Source organism: Ambystoma mexicanum, chromosome 5p (assembly GCF_040938575.1).
Source record: "Ambystoma mexicanum isolate Mex_15411 chromosome 5p, UKY_AmexF1_1, whole genome shotgun sequence".
Lineage (NCBI taxonomy): Eukaryota > Metazoa > Chordata > Amphibia > Caudata > Ambystomatidae > Ambystoma > Ambystoma mexicanum.
In genome coordinates this window covers 886219106-886236956 of record NC_090930.1, presented here as the reverse complement: position 1 = coordinate 886236956, position 17851 = coordinate 886219106, and positions in this window count along the sequence as shown.

The window sequence follows — 17851 nt, the reverse complement described above, 5'->3', positions numbered from 1 at the left end:
ACAAAATTGGATCTTTGAGGGGCTTACCACCTTATCCGCATCCGATCAGGAGACGAATGGAAGACGGCTTTTCGCACAGCATTCGGGCATTTTGAATATCGAGTTATGCCTTTTGGCTTATTTAATGCCCCTGACATCTTCCAGCGTTTCATGAATCATGTTTTTTTCAGATCTTCTTCTTCATTCAGTAATTGTCTACCTAGACAACATTCTGTTTTTTTCTTCTTCCACAACCGATCACATTCGGCATGTCAAGGAAGTACTTCAAAGATTGTCGACAACCATCTATACTGTAAACTTGAAAAATGTGAATTTCACAAGGAGGGGGTGGCCTATCTGGGCTATATTCTGTCAGCTGAAGGTATATCTATGGACCCCAGAAAAGTCTCTGCCATTATCGAGTGGACTCCTCCTGTTTGTGTAAAGGAATTACAGAGATTTTTAGGGTTTGCCAATTTTTATAGGAGATTTATTCCAAATTTTTCGGAAGAAATACTACCCATGACTGCTCTTCTCAAGAAAGGAGTTATGTTCCAGTGGTCAGAAGCGGCTCAGTTGGCTTTCGAAACCCTCAAGAGACGTTTTATGTCCAAGCCGATTCTAATCACTCCAGACCAGACAAAAGTTTTATAGTGGAGTCGGATGCTTCCCACCACGCCTTAGGGGCAGTTCTTCTCCAAGAAAATGATCAAGGTCTAGAATGTCCAGTGGCTTACATGTCTAAAATGCTCTCCCCTTCCGAGATCAACTATACTGTCCTCGAGAAAGAACTCCTTGCCATCAAATGTGCCTTCGAAAAATGGAGACATCTTCTGTTGGGAGCCAATCATGCTATTAAAGTTCGGACAGACCATCACAACCTTCGCGCCTTACAGTACGCTCAGACCCGAAACAGCAGACAGGCCCGCTGGGCACATTTCTTCTCTCCTTATGGAATTATCTTCTCTTTCATTCCCGGTCGAGTCAATCTCAAGGTGGATGCCTTGTCGAGAAAAGACATCACTTTGTCTATTCCTTTCAAGTCTGAGTCATTGTTCCCCAGAGCCAAGTTTTTGCAGATGGTAACCACCTTTCTACAATTGGTTTCGGAAGAGACAACACAACTCCTAACGGCGGATCCCGCAGTGTTGGATACTTTGGGGCTTATTATTTTCCAAGGGTGTGCTTATCATGGTAAACAACTGTTCATTCCATCAGAGAATCTCAAGAACTCTGTACTACAATTATGTCATGATTCCCAGATAGCAGGACATCGAGGAATATCCAACACTAAGGACTTAATCCAACAGCATTTCTGGTGGCCTGATATGATCCGTGATATTCAGGAGTACATCTCAGCGTGCTTGTTTGCAAACCAAGTCTCCATGACAAGCTCCTCTGGGTCTCCTATCTACCATGCCTATTCCGGTTCGTCCATGGCAGAGGATTTCGACTGATTTTGTGGTGGAATTGCCAGTTTCGGAGGGTTGTACAACGATCATGATAACAATAGACTACTTCACCAAAATGGCCCATTTCGTACCTCTTCCACAAGTACCCACTGCAGCTCAGATGGCCAGCATCTTTATCTCACGGATACTCACACTTCATGGTCTCATATATACCATTGTCTCGGACCGCGGCCCCCAATACACATTTGAATACTAGCGTTTAGTATGTAAAAGTCTGAACATCTCCAGGGCTCTGAGTTCAGGATTTCATCCCCAGACCAACGGACAGACTGAACACCTCAATCAAACATTAGAAGGGTACCTACGATGTTACATCTCAGCATCCCAAGATAACTGGTGTGAGCTATTACCTTTGACGGAGTTTGCCTACAATAACTCTCGTCATTCCGCCCTAAATTTCAGTCCCTTCTTTTGCACCTATGGCTTCCACCCAACCCGTTTCCCTACAGGACTTACCTCTCCATCGCGATTTCCAGATGTTGACAGTCTACTTCTGGACATCCAAACTGGTCATCGATTGTCTCGAGCCCCCCCGTTAGCCGCACAGAAACGTGTCAAACGGTTCACGGACAGACACCGTACTGCGGCTCCTAAACTATCTCCCTGAGACCAGGTGTGGTTGGCATCCCGATTCTTACGTCGACATCTAGTGCCTTTGAAATTGTCTCCTAAGTACTTCGGGCCTTTCACAATTCTTGAACGCCTGGGTGAAGCTGCCTTCCGACTCAAACTCCCTTCTTACCGGTCTCGGATACACCCAGTTTTTCATATCTCTCAGCTCAAGAAGGATGTGGTGGACCGATTCAATAGACCTCATAACACTCGTCCTCCTCCAGTTTCCACTCCTTCGGGTCCTGAGTATGAGGTGGCCGGAATTTGCGACTCCCGTTACTACCGGGGTCGTCTTTAGTACCTGGTCGATTGGCGTGGTTATTCGCAGGCAGAACGTTCATGGGAACCTGCATCGGCTGTTCATGCTTTGACTTTGGTGCGCCGATTCTATCGGTATCATCTCGGGAAGCCTGGTGCCCCGGCCATTTGGAGGGGCATACTGTCACGCCTCTCAGAAGGCGCTGGTCCCTTTGGCATAGATGGTCCCGAAGGCGGGTGTCTTCCATTTTTCCTTCCAAGAAGGCATTGTTATCTGACGGTAACGGTCTAGTTTTCTGGTCTTTGCTTTGGAGGATTGGCAGACTCCGCCCCCTCTACAGCTCACTGTAGATCAGAGTCTCGCCACAACACGTGTACGCGTTGCTAAACTGCGCTTTCAACGCTCCGTTAATTCGACCGCTACCCAAACTCCCAGCCTTCTCATTCACTTGCCATCCCTTCCTCGAAAGGTTTTGGCTAGCGGCAATACTAGTCCACACTGTGCAGTCAATCGGGTGCAAGAGTGCTGTGCAGGCTTTACAGACATTGCGAGATTCCTCTCCCGATCTCAGAGACTGATTACAGAATACTCCATCAATCATATTCCTGTTTCCAGGTACAATTCCTTTAGATAGAGTACACATACTATTTATTCCCTTCTACTGATCTAACATACTATTCCTCTGACAGGGAATTCGTTCCAGGTCATCTTTCACCAGCGCTCCATGCCGGAACTTACCTTTGTCCTTCATCAGGTAAATAAATACATTTCCTATATATCCCTCTCTACTGTACCTTTTACCCAAAACCTTTTCTCCTTACCTCTTTACTTAGACATCTGTGTTCGACTAGAAACTTCCAAGACTAAACCGCTGAATTGAATCCATCTGAAGCAGATGGTTACCTGAAGACAGAACAGGGTTTTATTCCCCAGAGGGTTTCCCTGGGATCCTTCTCCTCTTCCGGGCCTTTCCTGCCGTTAGGGAGGAGGAGAAGGAATTCAGGGGATTTTCGCATTCACTTTTCCCCTGGTGGTTCCTCATAAGTCAAGTCAAGGAGGAACAGAACCTTTGGTGAGTCCTGTTATTAATTCCTTGCCTGATTAACATATATAAGAATATAGATATTACAGTTACAAAACTGTCCCTACAATTTAAGAGTTTGTTACTGTAGTGTATTGGTGTTTCATATTAAGTTGATTTCTACTAGTGAATGTTTTCTAAATGATTGTGTAAATAAATGTATATGTATTTTTTACCAAGAAACCTTGAGTTTAAATGTCTACTTGAACTGCTGTGATTGTGATACTACTGTGTAACTACTGCTCACATTCCGTCTTGGGATAGGCCTGGCTGCTCAGCTAGCTACCAAAATGTGTGTGGTACAGACTTATACCAAAGGTTGGTTTGTGCTTACATCTGTAGTCCTAATTGTATGTGGTGTTCCGAGAGGGTACTGCCTGCAATTCTGCCTAACACAGTGTTGGTAGTGGGTCATAGGGATGCAGGAAAGACCCCCCAAGTGCGGGATATGTCCAGGAGGCACTGCATGTGTACAAACGTTGGCTCAGAGGACCGTTTTGCAGATCAGAGTCTTGGCAGGTGACAATTTCATTCCTGCAGTCATCCCAGACCCTAGCAAGGGAGACGAGGAGAGAAACCACAAAACATGAGGAAGCAACACAAGTGCCTACAGCCCCAGAGAAGGCACACCACCAGTTCCATGGAGGTAGGGAGGCTGTAGCAGTGGGAGGACATAGATGAAGATTGGCATGAACCACAAAACAATTGCCAATGAGTAGGTACTGAGGCCGAGGGAGTAGGAAAGGGATGATTAAATACCATAAAGGAATCAAACGTCAATGATGGAGATCAACGAACAGCAGCACCAGGAACAATATGGCCATGTGGACAATGCACAGGGATTTGAAATCCACCTACGTAGGCACTGTGATGCAGTGATAACATCACATTCCTAGCGAGATACCTGGCCCCAGGAGAACATGACTACCCCCACAGTGCAGTCAGGGGTGACTTGCAGAGGGAAGAGAGTAGAAGCACATTAACCCGCTAGAATCCTTTGTAGTAGTTCACCATAGGAATTAACTGTACTCTGCAGACAGTGATCTACAGGTGGAAGGAGAGGAAAGGGAGTGACCCTCAGAGGAAGTGCAGCCGCCAGGGTGACCTCCCTGAGACGTCACAGTAGTGATGAGAGAAGGCGATTGTGGAGTGCAAGCTCATCACAGGCCATCCACCATCACAGGTTGGAGCAGGAAGAGGCACAGGAGAGGCATGACAGGGAGTGACATGTAATCAGTGACCCGGTGTGGTGATGAGGATTGTCACGTTGTGCAGCACATCGTTCGTATGCAGTCAGCACAACAACAAGCATGGATCACTCCACATTTGCATGGCTCTCCCCTGCCACCCATGTACATATAGGCACATCTGGCAGACAATCATCACACTACATCCAAGCAACATGCACATGTCCCTGACACATCAACACTCACCGGACATGTTCTCATAATTTGGCAGGTCTCCCATGCCTTGGACCTGCTCCACATCGAACATATCACTGACGATCACTTCCTGTGGAGTGAGTTGATTGTCCTCTTGCACTGGCCCACCTCCAGGCACTAGAGTATTGGTGTAGGCAGAACCCAGCTTGTCTTTGGCTCTGCATCGGATGTAATTCCAACGCTTCATCACCTCACGCGGTGTGCGCCTCTCATAGCCCAAAGCGTTTATACAATCCGTGACACGCTGCCAGTGGGCCATACGCTGAGCAGGCATATGTGTGTTCCCTGCCTGCACAAGCATGTCATGTTCATTTTCTAACACGTACTCCACGAGGATGTCCAGTTCCTCATCACAGAAGCTCCTCTTCCTCTACATGTTGGTCTGCTGTGCCGTGCTTGGGGTTTGAGCCCTGTCTGCTCCTGCACACTTTTGTTTATTGCAAGGTCGTGCAGATCCTGAGTGGCTGGGGCCACTTGGGTCAGTAGGGGCTGGAGTACTGGTGGACTATGCCGTGGCATCATCCACTGAAGGAATGACAGTAGCTGCCCTGGCAGGTATCTGTACCTCAGTGCTGGTGCCAGTAACCTGCACCCCACGTCTCTTGCCCTTACTGACAAGGACATTAACGCATGGGACACTGTGGACCTGTGCCTGGAACACCACAGTCCTGGCTGGCTGACCCTGAGCCTGGATAGTGGTAGCTGCAGCTACCACCGCACTCTAATGGCCGTGGCTGGTCTGGACAGCAGATGACGATGCTGCCCTGTGACCCCTGGTGCTGGTGTTGGCAACTTTCACAACACGTCCTTCCCCCTTGTAGACAGGGATGACAGCACCTGCGTCTCTGTGGACCTGTGCCAGGACCTCTACAGGCTTGGCAGTTTGCCCCTGAGCCTGGGCATGGGGTGCTGCAGCCCCTTCACCCTGGCTGGTGGGTACAGCAGATGACAATGCTGCCCCGGGATCCTGCGTGCTCAGGACATCAGCATCAGCCCCATTGTCCCTGACCCTGTTGGGGGGGTACAGCTCTCCCTGCATGGCCCTGGCCACCTCGGGCTCCTCGGCCACCTCTGCCACATGGCACTGATGGAATTATGCAATGGGAGCCACAAATATGAATTGTCCTGGGTATTTTCAGTGAGTGGGGCAGTGTACGTGATGAAATACGTACCACTGTGCTCCAGCTATGCTCAATGTGACCCCTGGGGTAAAAATAACAGGTCGCGTAATGCACAGGCACCCCAAAAGCAAAATAAAACATGTACGTAACCCCTCAGTAACCCACGTGTGAAGTAGAAACGTTATGCAGTATGCTGTGGCACCCAGCAACACAAAAAATGCATACGCGAGGAACACGTAGGGTACTATGACCTCGAAAATGGGGGTACACGACATACAGGGCCATCCACAGTATGGAAAATTGTGTGCGCGACTCACCATCTGCCTCGTGCAAAAATAAATTACACACTCTGATTCCACGCTAACTCGCTGTTTCCGCACGTGCAGTCACTCTGTTTCCGGTTGGCCACGCGAGTAACATGGAAGACCCACCCTCCTGCCTACAAGTCTATTTACCTACCTCCAACGGTCCGAGCTGCCTCCTACGAGCCATCCGCTGCTGCCTGCCCACTCTGTGTGCCTGCTGCCCACATGCCCTGCATTTTGGTGCCTGCTCTGAAGCCATTGCCAGTGCTCCTGTCGTCGTGACCACCTCTGCTGATCCAGAAGACTCCCGACGTGCCATACCATCACTCCACAGCCCATCCCCAGGACCACCTTGCCCACCCACACCTGCCTCGGGTTGCCATGTCTGACCCAACTACATCTGAGGCAAGTGGCAACCCCCCCCCCGGCAGCGAGGCAGAGAGCTGTCAGCTTCTCAGCCAGGGAAGTTGGCATCCTGGTGGAGCAAGTCCTGGGGCATCATGATACCCTCTTCCATAGACCATCGCAAGTCGGCAACGAAGGACGGAGGAAGATCTGGGCGGGCATTGTGGGTGCCATCAACGCGGAGGGGGTGGCACCCCGCGACTACCATCATGTCCACAAGCACTGGGAAGACTTCAAGTCCAGGACCCTCAACAAGGCCCTGCGCCTCCTCAAGGCTGGTGATGATCGAGGGGGGCGCCGGGGCCGGTTGACCAACAACGAGATGCGGGTCCTGGAGCGCTTCTACCCAGCGATGTACGCCCAGGTCTTGGATTCGGTGCTCCGTCTGGAGTCGACTGGTAAGTGTACATGTGTTCTTGTCCACCATAGTGCATGTGCATGTTGACGTGTGGCTGGAGTGTGCAACTTGGCCTTATGTCTGGCATGCCTCCTGTACAGATGTCTGTGTGCATGTCCCTGACACTGCTGCACGTGAGTCCATTCAAGCATGTGCAACATCAATGGTGTCTGTGTTGCAATGTGTGATGCGCACCGGCATGTAACGATGTGCATATGTTTGCATCCCTGTATCTGGACTGGGGCATGCGAGAGGTGTGAGACATGGGTGCTTATGTCAACATCACGGACGTGCATGTTGTACATTTGCATGTGTCTGAGTAGTGACCAACACTCTGGGATGTATGTTACTTGAGTTTTTGATTGTGTGATTGCCTCACGCTGCCAATTTGACCTTGACCTTGAGTGCACTCTGACGTGAAAGCTCCATGGCCTGCTTCATGACTGCCAGGTGATGTGTGTGAATGTGATGTGTATGACCCATGATGCGTGTGAGCTGGAAGCACTATTTGGAGGTGCTGCCAGTGCCTTGTCCAGGGATGTGAATGTCTGTGGTGAATGACAGACATGATTGTGCATGAATGTGATTAGCACTTCCCTGTGTGTACTGAACGGTGATGATGCTTGTGACCTCTGACAGTGCCACTGATGTACATTAGCATTGTGACAAACACACATGTGTTTGGTACCCTGATGTTTGTGTTCTATGTTTCCCTATCCACAGCCACGATGGAAGAAGAGGGCCGGAGAAGGCGCTGTGGAGCATGGCAGCAGGGATGCCTCCACCAGGCGTAAACGCAAGGCCCAGTCATCCTCCCAGGTACTGTCATTTTCCGGTAGCAAGGAGACTGGTCCTGTGTCGGAGTCAACGGCCGCAGCTGCTGAGTGTAGATCCAAGAGAGCGAAGGTGGTCGAGGACTCCTCAGCAGTGGGGGTACAGGTGAGCCCGCACAGGGGCAAGACACTGCAGAAGACAGTGGGGAGGCATTCAGGTTGGTAGGGGAGGGAGAGGAGGCCACATCAGCCCAGCCCATGCGGCCCAGCCGCAGGTGTGACTGGTGCAGTCCAGGGTCACGGGTCATCGGGAAAATCGAAGGTGACCCTGGGTATAGTGGACATAAACCATATCTATGTTCGGAACTCTGTGTGTCCCAGGAGCTAGTGGCGTTCCCCTCAGTTCGGTTACCTTTGCACTTACCCCCACGCTGGGTACTATGTTGTTGAGATGCACTACAAGTTAAGCCTTTGAGATGAATAACTCGTGCACCACACTTGAGTCATTCTCCACATCACCAACGCTGTACTCCAGGCACTACCACTGAGCTCACTTTTGTACTCAGCTTTTTAGAGCTATTACAGCACCGCCTCGCGTGTCCACTATACCCAGGGTCACCTTCGATTTTCCCGATGACCCGTGAGCGCACAGGGTTTTTCGACACGATTGACCAAGTAGCCACCTGTAGCGCCGGTCACTAACACCACCCAGCACTCTCGAATCCCTACGATTATAGGTTACTATATACCTGTTTTTTCTACTCTCCTTCCAGACCTGGGCCCAATATCGGCCCACTCCGGTACCGTGAGACTCTGAACCACGTCGGCCTCTAGGAAACTACAGCCGACCCACCCAGTGCCAGCATTGCACCGGTTATCCTGCATTTATTTTGGATTTCCCGACAGCACCCCTCTGCTACCCCAGCAGTAGGTAAGCTGTCCTTTAGATACACCTTGTGGTGTATCACCTGGGCACTAATTGGCCTGTATTTAATACCTTTAGTACTTTATGAATAACCACCCGAGATCCTAACAGTTCTGTTTCACCCACAGACATCACGGACAGCACCGCCACCGGTGCCTTTTCCTGACGAAGGCCAGCAAAAAGACGGCTCCAACCAAGCCACTTTCTTTGGCCGAAACACACCCTGTGTCACACCCTGTGTTGAACTACATGACACAACTGTATCACTACCCTGTATTTGTCATATTCAAAGATTGTTGTGTGCACTTTTTGTTTACCACGCCTCAGACCATCCCCAGTCTCAGGCTCGTGTTTTCCTGTACCAGTGGGTTCTTATACCCCCTCGATCTGTAAGGAAACATGTATCCCAATGTAGTTTTGACCTCTACACTCCAGAGGCCGACACCTATTTGTGCTACTACTGCATAACTAACTTTGTCCGTTCGTCGATTTCAACCATCTTTTGTGCTTATCGGAAGAAATGTAAAGTAAATTGTTGAGCCACTAACTACTTCCTGTGTGAGTACATAATAAACACACACACACAGCACTTTTGTGTCTCTGTTTTGGATCTCCTCATCCTGATTATTTGTTTATAATACCTATGTTGTTTATGTGTGTGCACACATGCATGCATGTGTCATGTTTGACTTCCAATGGCATGTGGCATGTTGTGGTGTGCATGACCAATGGATGGGTGTTGAGGTGCACTTGGAATGTGCAGCGTGTGGTGGCATTTCATTTCACATCTGCTGCGTTTATGTCTATCAGTCCACAGTGTGTTGTGGGGTGGGGGGTTCATGAGGCAGGGCCTGTCTGCAGGTTGCCGTCACAGGTGTGGGGGGTGCATGAGGTGGGGCCTGCCTACAGGTTGCCGTCACAGGTGTAGGGGGGATGAGGGGGGGCCTGCCTGCTGGTTGCTGTCACAGGTGTGGAGGAGGCATGAGGCAGGGCATGCCTGCAGGTTGCCGTCACAGGTGTGGGGGGGCATGAGCGGGGCCTGCCTGCAGGTTGCCATCACAGATGTCGGGGGCATGAGCAGGGCCTGCCTGCAGGTTGCTGTCACATGTGTAGGGGGGCATGAGGAGGGGCCTGCCTGCAGGTTGCCCTCACAGGTGATGGAGGGGCACATGTGGTGTGGGCTGCCTGTGGGGTGTGGTCACAGGTGATGGGGGAGCCATGTTGTGTGGGATGCCTGCGGGCTGCGGTCACGGGAGATGGAGGGGCACATGTGGTGTGGGCTGCCTGCGGGGGTGTGGTCACGGGTGATGGAGGGGCACATGTGGTGTGGTCGTGGCTGATTGCTGCTGGGGTGTGGCTGTCCCGTCAGGAGGCCTCTGCTTCCAGGGGATTTGTGCGTGTATGGCGGGGTACGCATGGGCCTTTCCATGCGATTTGGCTGGTGCGACCGGTTTACGGGATTACGCTGGGGTGCGGACGGGGTACGCACGTACCTTTCCATGTGAATTGGCTGGTGCGGCAGGGGTATGCGATTCCGCTGAGTTGCGGACGGGGTACGCTCAGGCCTTTCCACGTGATTTGTCTGGTGCAAACAGGGTACGCAAATCCGCTGGGGTGCCAACGGGTACACGCAGGCCTTTCCACGTGATTTGGCTGGTGTGATCGGGGTACGCGATTACAATGGGGTGCGGACAGAGTACGCACAGGCCTTTCCACGCAATTTGGCTGGTGCGACCGGGGTACGTGAAAATGCTGGGGTGCGGACGGGGGATGCGTGGGCCTTTCCACGCAATTTGGCTGGTGCGACCGGGGTACACAAAAACGCTGGGGTGCGGACGGGGTATGTACGGCCCTTTCCACACGATTTGGCTGGTATGACTCGGGTACGCGATTACGCTGGGGAGCGGATGGGGTATGCGCGGCCCTTTCCACACAATTTGGCTGGTGCAACTGGGGTATTGTGCAGATCTTTCACGCAATTACGATGGTGGGGGCTGTGTGCTGGGCCACGGATGGCACAGGAACTTGTGCCGTATTAGGCATTTCACTGCCTTTTTCCTGCGCACGGGGGCGTGTTGGGGGCGTTATTGGTGCTGCTTGGTCTTCATTGTGACACGGCTACTGATGCCTCGGTTAATCCATGAATACGCATGCCGCGCAATTGCTGGTTTGCGCCACGGCTGGTGCACGCGTGCCACACACTCCTTCTCGGCGCACGGCACACGCGCTACTTCTGCGCTGGATTCTATGAATTGGGCATGTGCCAATCTGGATGCTGAGAAATGCGTCCCGGTTTCCAAGTTCTACAATTTGGATTACAGAGTAGACTATGGGCCTCCTTACGGTCCGTCAGTAACTGTGCCGGTGCAGGTAGCTGCCAGACCCAAAATGAATTACTGGTGTCTGACTTCCCGGTAACACCGGGGGATTACAACCCTGGTGCCCGGGAAGTCAGGCGCTGGTATGTTTGTAAATCCCCATTCCCCATGGGAATGGGGACCACGGAAGCATCGGCACCGTTGTTAATGATGCCAGTGCTTCCGTGAAAACTCTGCAGGTGGGTGCCGTCCCGCCCAGCAGGTCTGACCTGGCAGGTGAGACGCCACCCGCCCGCAGAGTTGTAGTGTGCCGGTCTGGAAACAATGCTGCCGGTAAGCTTACCGGCACCATTGTTTCTGGACCGGCACTGTTGTCATGAGGCCCTATATCTTCTATGGATCACGCTTCGGTTTTGCAACCATCATGCACTGCTTTCTCCATATGTGTGTTTTAGGGACTAAACTAGTACTCCCTTCAATAAACCTGACGTGCAAAACAGCAAATCACGTGATAAATCGACCTGACAACACATCATATAAGACATCTACATCGAATGGCAAAAATAAGTATAATTTACTTCTTCAGATGAGTCTGCCCCACAAATGCAGTGTCATGAAAGTGACACAAGGTTTTAGCAACATTCAGTCAATAATACTTCATTCGGCAGGAAGCCATAAAGTACACATACAATTATGCATTTAAAACATAAATATGACATCCTTAAAACAAGACAATACATACATCACAATAAAAAGTATACAGCTAAAAGTTTTCCAGCTCCACACTGAACAAAATATTCATATAATTATCCCTAAAAGCAAAGTGCTGGGTCTTGATAGCAAAGGGCGGGGGGCGGCAGAGGGGTGTAAACTCATGGCCCCTGAAATAACCACTTAATCATCAGTGATCACCTTACACTAATGGGCTTAACTTGATGGTTTTAAGAACTTCCATACGTGTCTCAAAATCAATTTTAGCCCTGAGAAATGTTTATAATTACGGCAACTCGAGCGCTTTTATCATTTTGGTTCTACGCAGCCATGCACGAGGGATGTATTGTGCCACATGGAGTATACCTTTTTTTAATTATTATTTATTATGCGCCCAATGTACCCTGAGGCATGATGGCACGTACAAACAACAAAAAAGACATTGACAACATAGAACATAAAAATCAATAGGGAAGGGAAGAACAGGGAAATCATTCAGCCAAGGAAATTCTGCATTGTGTAAATTAGTTAAGTACTAACAACCAATTGCTGCTAAAGTCAGATAGTCCTCGGAGGGTGGAGGCCTAAAGTATCAGTTGACAGTTCGAACTACCCCTGGGTATATATTTACATAACCTGAAATAGGAAGGAAGCGTACTAAGCCTGCAGCTCACCAATACACATTCGCTGGATTGTGAGGAGCACCAGTTATTTAAATCAATTCTGCGCACAAACTTCAAGTCTAGCGTTCTGACCACTCCGGGCCTAGTTCGTTGACGTAGCCAGGCCAGAACCTTATTGCGTAATGAGTCTCTGGCTTCTTTTCCCTCCATCTTCTCAACGTTGGTTATTACGAAATTTCTGTGATCCAGGACAAAACATTTAACGCAATTGTTCTCAATATTAGGCATAAGTTGCTTCTTAATGTGCAGACAACAAGAAGGCCTCTTTTTTACAGTCAGCGCTACTGACTGATTGCCAGGAATTAGACCAGGGAAAGAGGAAGGTAGATCCTGTAGAGGTCCAAATGACAAGTAGACCCATCTCCTCCTGCCGGGGGAAGCCGGACGTCGGGACCTTTTACCGTCTGTTTGGCAGGTTTGCTGGAGCCCATATAAAGATAGGACAGTTTGAGTCGATTTTTCAGGTCGGGCTTTTGCTACTTGGATAGGCTTCTGTTGATGAAGTACTGCTGGGGAGCGCTCCTTCACACCAATGAACAACGTCAACCTATGGAAGTCTTCCATATTCGTACAAGCAGCAATATCCGACAAGTTCTGTTCCTTAAACAGACTCCAGGATGATAAACTCATAGGGTTAACAACCCCCGTATGCTTACAAGTGTCTGGTGCGCCCTCTATCTGAACTTCATTTAGAGAGTTTTGGGGTAGCTCCAGGGGTGCCTCCTCCAAAAAGCACTCTTCCACACTATGGTGATCCTTAATCATGGGAGTCATCTCTTTAGAAACTCCTATCTCAGTGAAGTTAGCTGCTCTAGACAATAACGGTATAGACATGCATTGGGGGGGTTGGGGGCACTCCCTTTTCTCTTCGTATTTAAAATGACTCGTAGGAACATTATTGGCATGCAACATTTTAGAAATGTGAAGTTGCTCTAACTGGAATTTCCGCCTCCTTTTAGCGCTTTGAACCAGAACTTCTGACAGCGCATTGTTTCTCCTACGGGGGTCGAGGTTGAAAGACATGCTTAGAGCTCGACCCTCGATGTTTCATCATGAGAGGGACTAAATCGAGCCGGCCCTGAGGTGGAGACATTTTTGCCATCCATTTAACTCTAGTGAGCTAATTAGCGAAACCTCTGTATCTGGCAACTAACGCGGTGAGCGCACACAGGGACTAAACCGAGTCCTGCTAGGCAAAGGAACAGATCCAGTAGTAAGGTCGGCAGATAGAAACGCTTACCTGCCTACCCCGCACCAGCCGGTGTAGCCGCTGCGGTAAAGGAAGCAGACTCGCTCTAGTCTTGGGGGGTCATTATGAGTTGGGCGGTAAGGGATTACCGGCACTGGTAAGGAGACCGGTGCCGGTAATCCCTTACCGCCCAATTCCGCGGGCCCTTAGCGGGAACCGCAAGGAACGTGTGGTCGGACCACACGTCCCCTACGGGTCCCGCTAAGGGACCAGGGTGCTAATAACGGGCTTGCTAGTCGTGAGCCCGTTATTAGCGCCATTCCCATTGAGCCCTATAGGGGCTCAAATGGGAATGGGGAATGGTTTGTTCAATGGGGATTTACCGGTAAGTACCTTACCATGGCTACCTCCAATCTCGGAATGTGGCCCTTGGTTCCGTTAACTACTGGTAAAAGCAGGAAGGCGAAGGAGTTAACGATGAATCTCGTAGGCAGCAGATGTTTGATTACGGTTCTGTTCAGAACTAATATAATTGGGAGAAAGTGCTAAAAACGTTGGTATAGCTGGACGCGTTATGCTCACTGCTTTCGGCTCCGTCATAACAAAAGGTTATAAAGGACCCTAACAGGAAATACTGCATCAAGCCGCACCGCCTAACACGGCCGCTTCTGACATGGTGGCTGTTTGTCATTATTCCTTCTACCAAAGCTCAGCGCAGCCTCTATCAGCCGAGTTCCTGCTAACCTGAGGTGAGGTTTCAAATAATACATTCTAAGTAAGTGTCCTTAATTCATTACAAATTAACATGAAGTACATGATTGTTTCCCCTGACATATGACGGAAGGAGAACATTCCTGTTCTGCCCCCTCCAACCCCCACATGATTGCATAAAGGGAGCATTCCTAAGTGTTCCTATTCTAAATCCTATGAACAAGGATTGTGCATGAGGTGGTCTAACAAAAGCAAGGAATCTCTCATACCAGAAATATGATTGTATTGCTAAGTAATCGGGGCCCAAGTTCAACCTATGTGCAGAATCGTCCATGCTCATTCTAGACAGTACAATAGCTGCCCCTTTAATTCTTCCCAAGGTAATTTTGTTTATAGAAGCAGGGTTTTCCCACAGTTCGAATTCATTCACTGCTGTCAGATATTTATTGAAATGTTTACCCAGGAGAGTCTATTTCCCACTTAAATTTAGCAGGTGCAACATGGCACCCCCGTACTTTGAGGCCAACTGTGCTCCAGCGTCTAATCCAGTACTGCACTGGACGTGAAGAGATCACATCACCACTAGGGCATACATCAGTTTCCAAATGGACAAGTGCATTGCGCGAGCCCTGCGATTACATAAGAAGCTTCTTTAAAAAGATATTCTCTGCCCTTATCAATGTTGAGACTTATGCATAACCCCAAAGTTCTGCACCATAAGTAGCTGAAGTTACAGCTTGCCTTTGGTAAAGTTCAATTGCCTGGGGAGACTGCCCGACTCCCAGGTCTATGGAAAACATACCTGACTACCCACAATGCTTTCCCAAGCTAGCGCATGCTTTGTCCACTTGGGCAGTCCACTCTCTAGACTCGCGGAACCTTATTCATAGAATGCCACTTGTTCAAGCTTTAGAAACAGTCACTCAACCTGCTGAGCTTCCTTTCCAGCGTTGTCCCTCCACCACTATTCTTGTAAAAAATTCAACAGTGGATGTGACTCTCTACTACTGCCCAATGTCCCCGCTTCACTGGCAGTGTCATTATAAATTACTTAACAGCAAAATGGCAATTCATCTCCATGGACACAGACATGGACAAAACCTATCCTCTCATTTAGGATGCACAAATGGTAACCAATAATTGCGCTGAGACGACAGCTGCTACACCTGGTTCCCCATCTGCTACCCCTAAACCTGTCCTTGCTACCCCTGGGCCAATGGACAAAGAAGCAGTGCCAAGAGCAGATATTTGTGTTGCACCTGAAAAAGGCGGTTGTAAATGCGGTACAGAGTGAAAATGTCTTTTTTATTAATTCAGACATTAAAAAATATCACTTTGGAAAGACTGCGCTGATACCGCTCAGTGCGTTCTTTCTAAAGCGAACTGTCACGCCCCTGCTGCACACGAGTACACACAGGGGCTGACAGGCATGCCCAGGTCTGACAGAAGCCATGGAGGATTGCGCAGGTAAATGCTGTGTATGTGTATGTGTGTGTGTGTGTATATGTTTCTGTTGGTGCTTGTGACTGGAGTGGGGGGGTGGGTACAGAAGTGAACGGTAGGGAGCAAAGAGGAGGTTGGGGGTGAACCTACTCTCCCTCCCTCAAAGTAAAGAGTAAAGGAGCGGGATAGGTGGGGAAAGAGGTCAGGGGTTAATAAAGGGTGATTCCAGAATATTGAGGTGCAGAAAAAAATCAGCCAGAAAAAATTGGTCTTTTTTGTGTGTGCAACCATCAATATTCGAGAATTTCACATAGAAATGTAAATGCAGCTAAATGTGCCACAGCTTTTTTCACCTGGAATCTAGATCTTGTTAGCTGGAGAAATAAAAGGGATGCAGGAAAAACCATGAAGCCGCCATCACTAACAGTTTGGCAGTCCGTTAATGAAGAATGCCTGCATGATTGGGTTAAGACGTGGGGCTGTCTGTGCAGCTCATACCCAGTACTGTGGCAACAGGAAGGCTATGGGGGCTAGGTCTGGCTAGATGGGAATGGGAAAGGGCAGCATGCAGTGCTCAGTGACAGTACAGCATGAACACAAGTCTAATCAGTGTTTCTCGTTGTCTGCTTTGCACACCCAGTGAGCCACTGGGCCTGTGATGAGAGGGGTGTGCCCTAGTGGCTTCTGCCACCAATCCTGCCTTGGCACTCTGTGACCTGTCTCAGATCTGCCAGACCTGCATCACAGGCACACTGTAGCTAGACGCAAGATGAGATAATTATTTTACATGAAGTTGGCCTCCGCCTTTGAAGTAAACCATCTGTTGCTTCCTCAAGCAAAATATGTATATATTTGGAACGATAGCTTAGGGGCAACACACTTGCTTTGGGAACAAGAGGATGCAGTGCAACATGGGTTCAGTTCCTGTTCCAGTGCTTAGGCGCTGGAGGAGGCTGGCATTAAGCAAGATATAAAATGGGCTTTTTGTAGGACTGATATCATGGAGCTGCTGCTGCTGTTTACATTTTAAAATAAAAAGAAACTGCAATTACTGTGGCCTGCAACACACCCTTCCCCTCTATCTACCATCTAACAAGAACAACTGTGGTTTACTTCGCAAATAAGCAAAACAGAAATGTGATGGCTGGAAGGTTTCAAATCATTCATAACCACTAGCACAGCTCTGGGCAACCCTCAAGACCATTGTTTTTCTGGTTGGACTTGTGTTTGTCAGTTGTGGCGAGACACTTGATAGGCACTGAATGCGCTTCGGGCTTTAGGCCTCTTCGAGTTGCTCAGTCTGTTTACAGTTTAGCCCAAGTGATGTACAATCGTCCAGGTTGTTGTGTTGGACGTCTGCTTACATTCACAGTAATTTGGTAATATGGGCCTAGACACACTGATATTAATGCTACATATGGTGATCCGTTCCTGTATGAAATGTATATCATATTACAGTGATATCGTAACCATATTTTTAGTAGTGTACTGAGGAACAATGCTATGGGATGCCACTTCCTGTTTGGTCAAGGGGTGAAAGGTTGTATGCCATCACTTCCTGTGATGGGGTGGCGGTGGGGTGTCGGGGTCAACTGGCATGGCTTCCTGTGATGTCATCCGAGCTCGATAGTCATGTGATGTCACTTCCACTACCCCTGGCCTTTTGGTGAAATGGCGTCCCTGCAATTGCAATCATTCATATGTGGGCACAGTGAGCTTTCTGGACCCTTGCAAGCATACCTTATATACTCTTCCCCTGTGCATATAATACATGGGTGGGCACAGTCTCTATTGGCTTAGAAGCAGGCAGAAAAATGTGTTGGTACTTCCTGTGTCAGGTTACATGCACACGAATACATAGGTACTGATCTCGGTCAGAAGAACGCCAATAATGTGTTGCATTAAAGAAACACACAATCGTTGTTATTGTATGTACTGGGGTTGTGCCCAGCACTCCTGGCTGTGTTGTGAGTGTGTATAGCCACAGGTACTGTCTCTGTTAGGGTAGTGGTGTGTACATCCGTT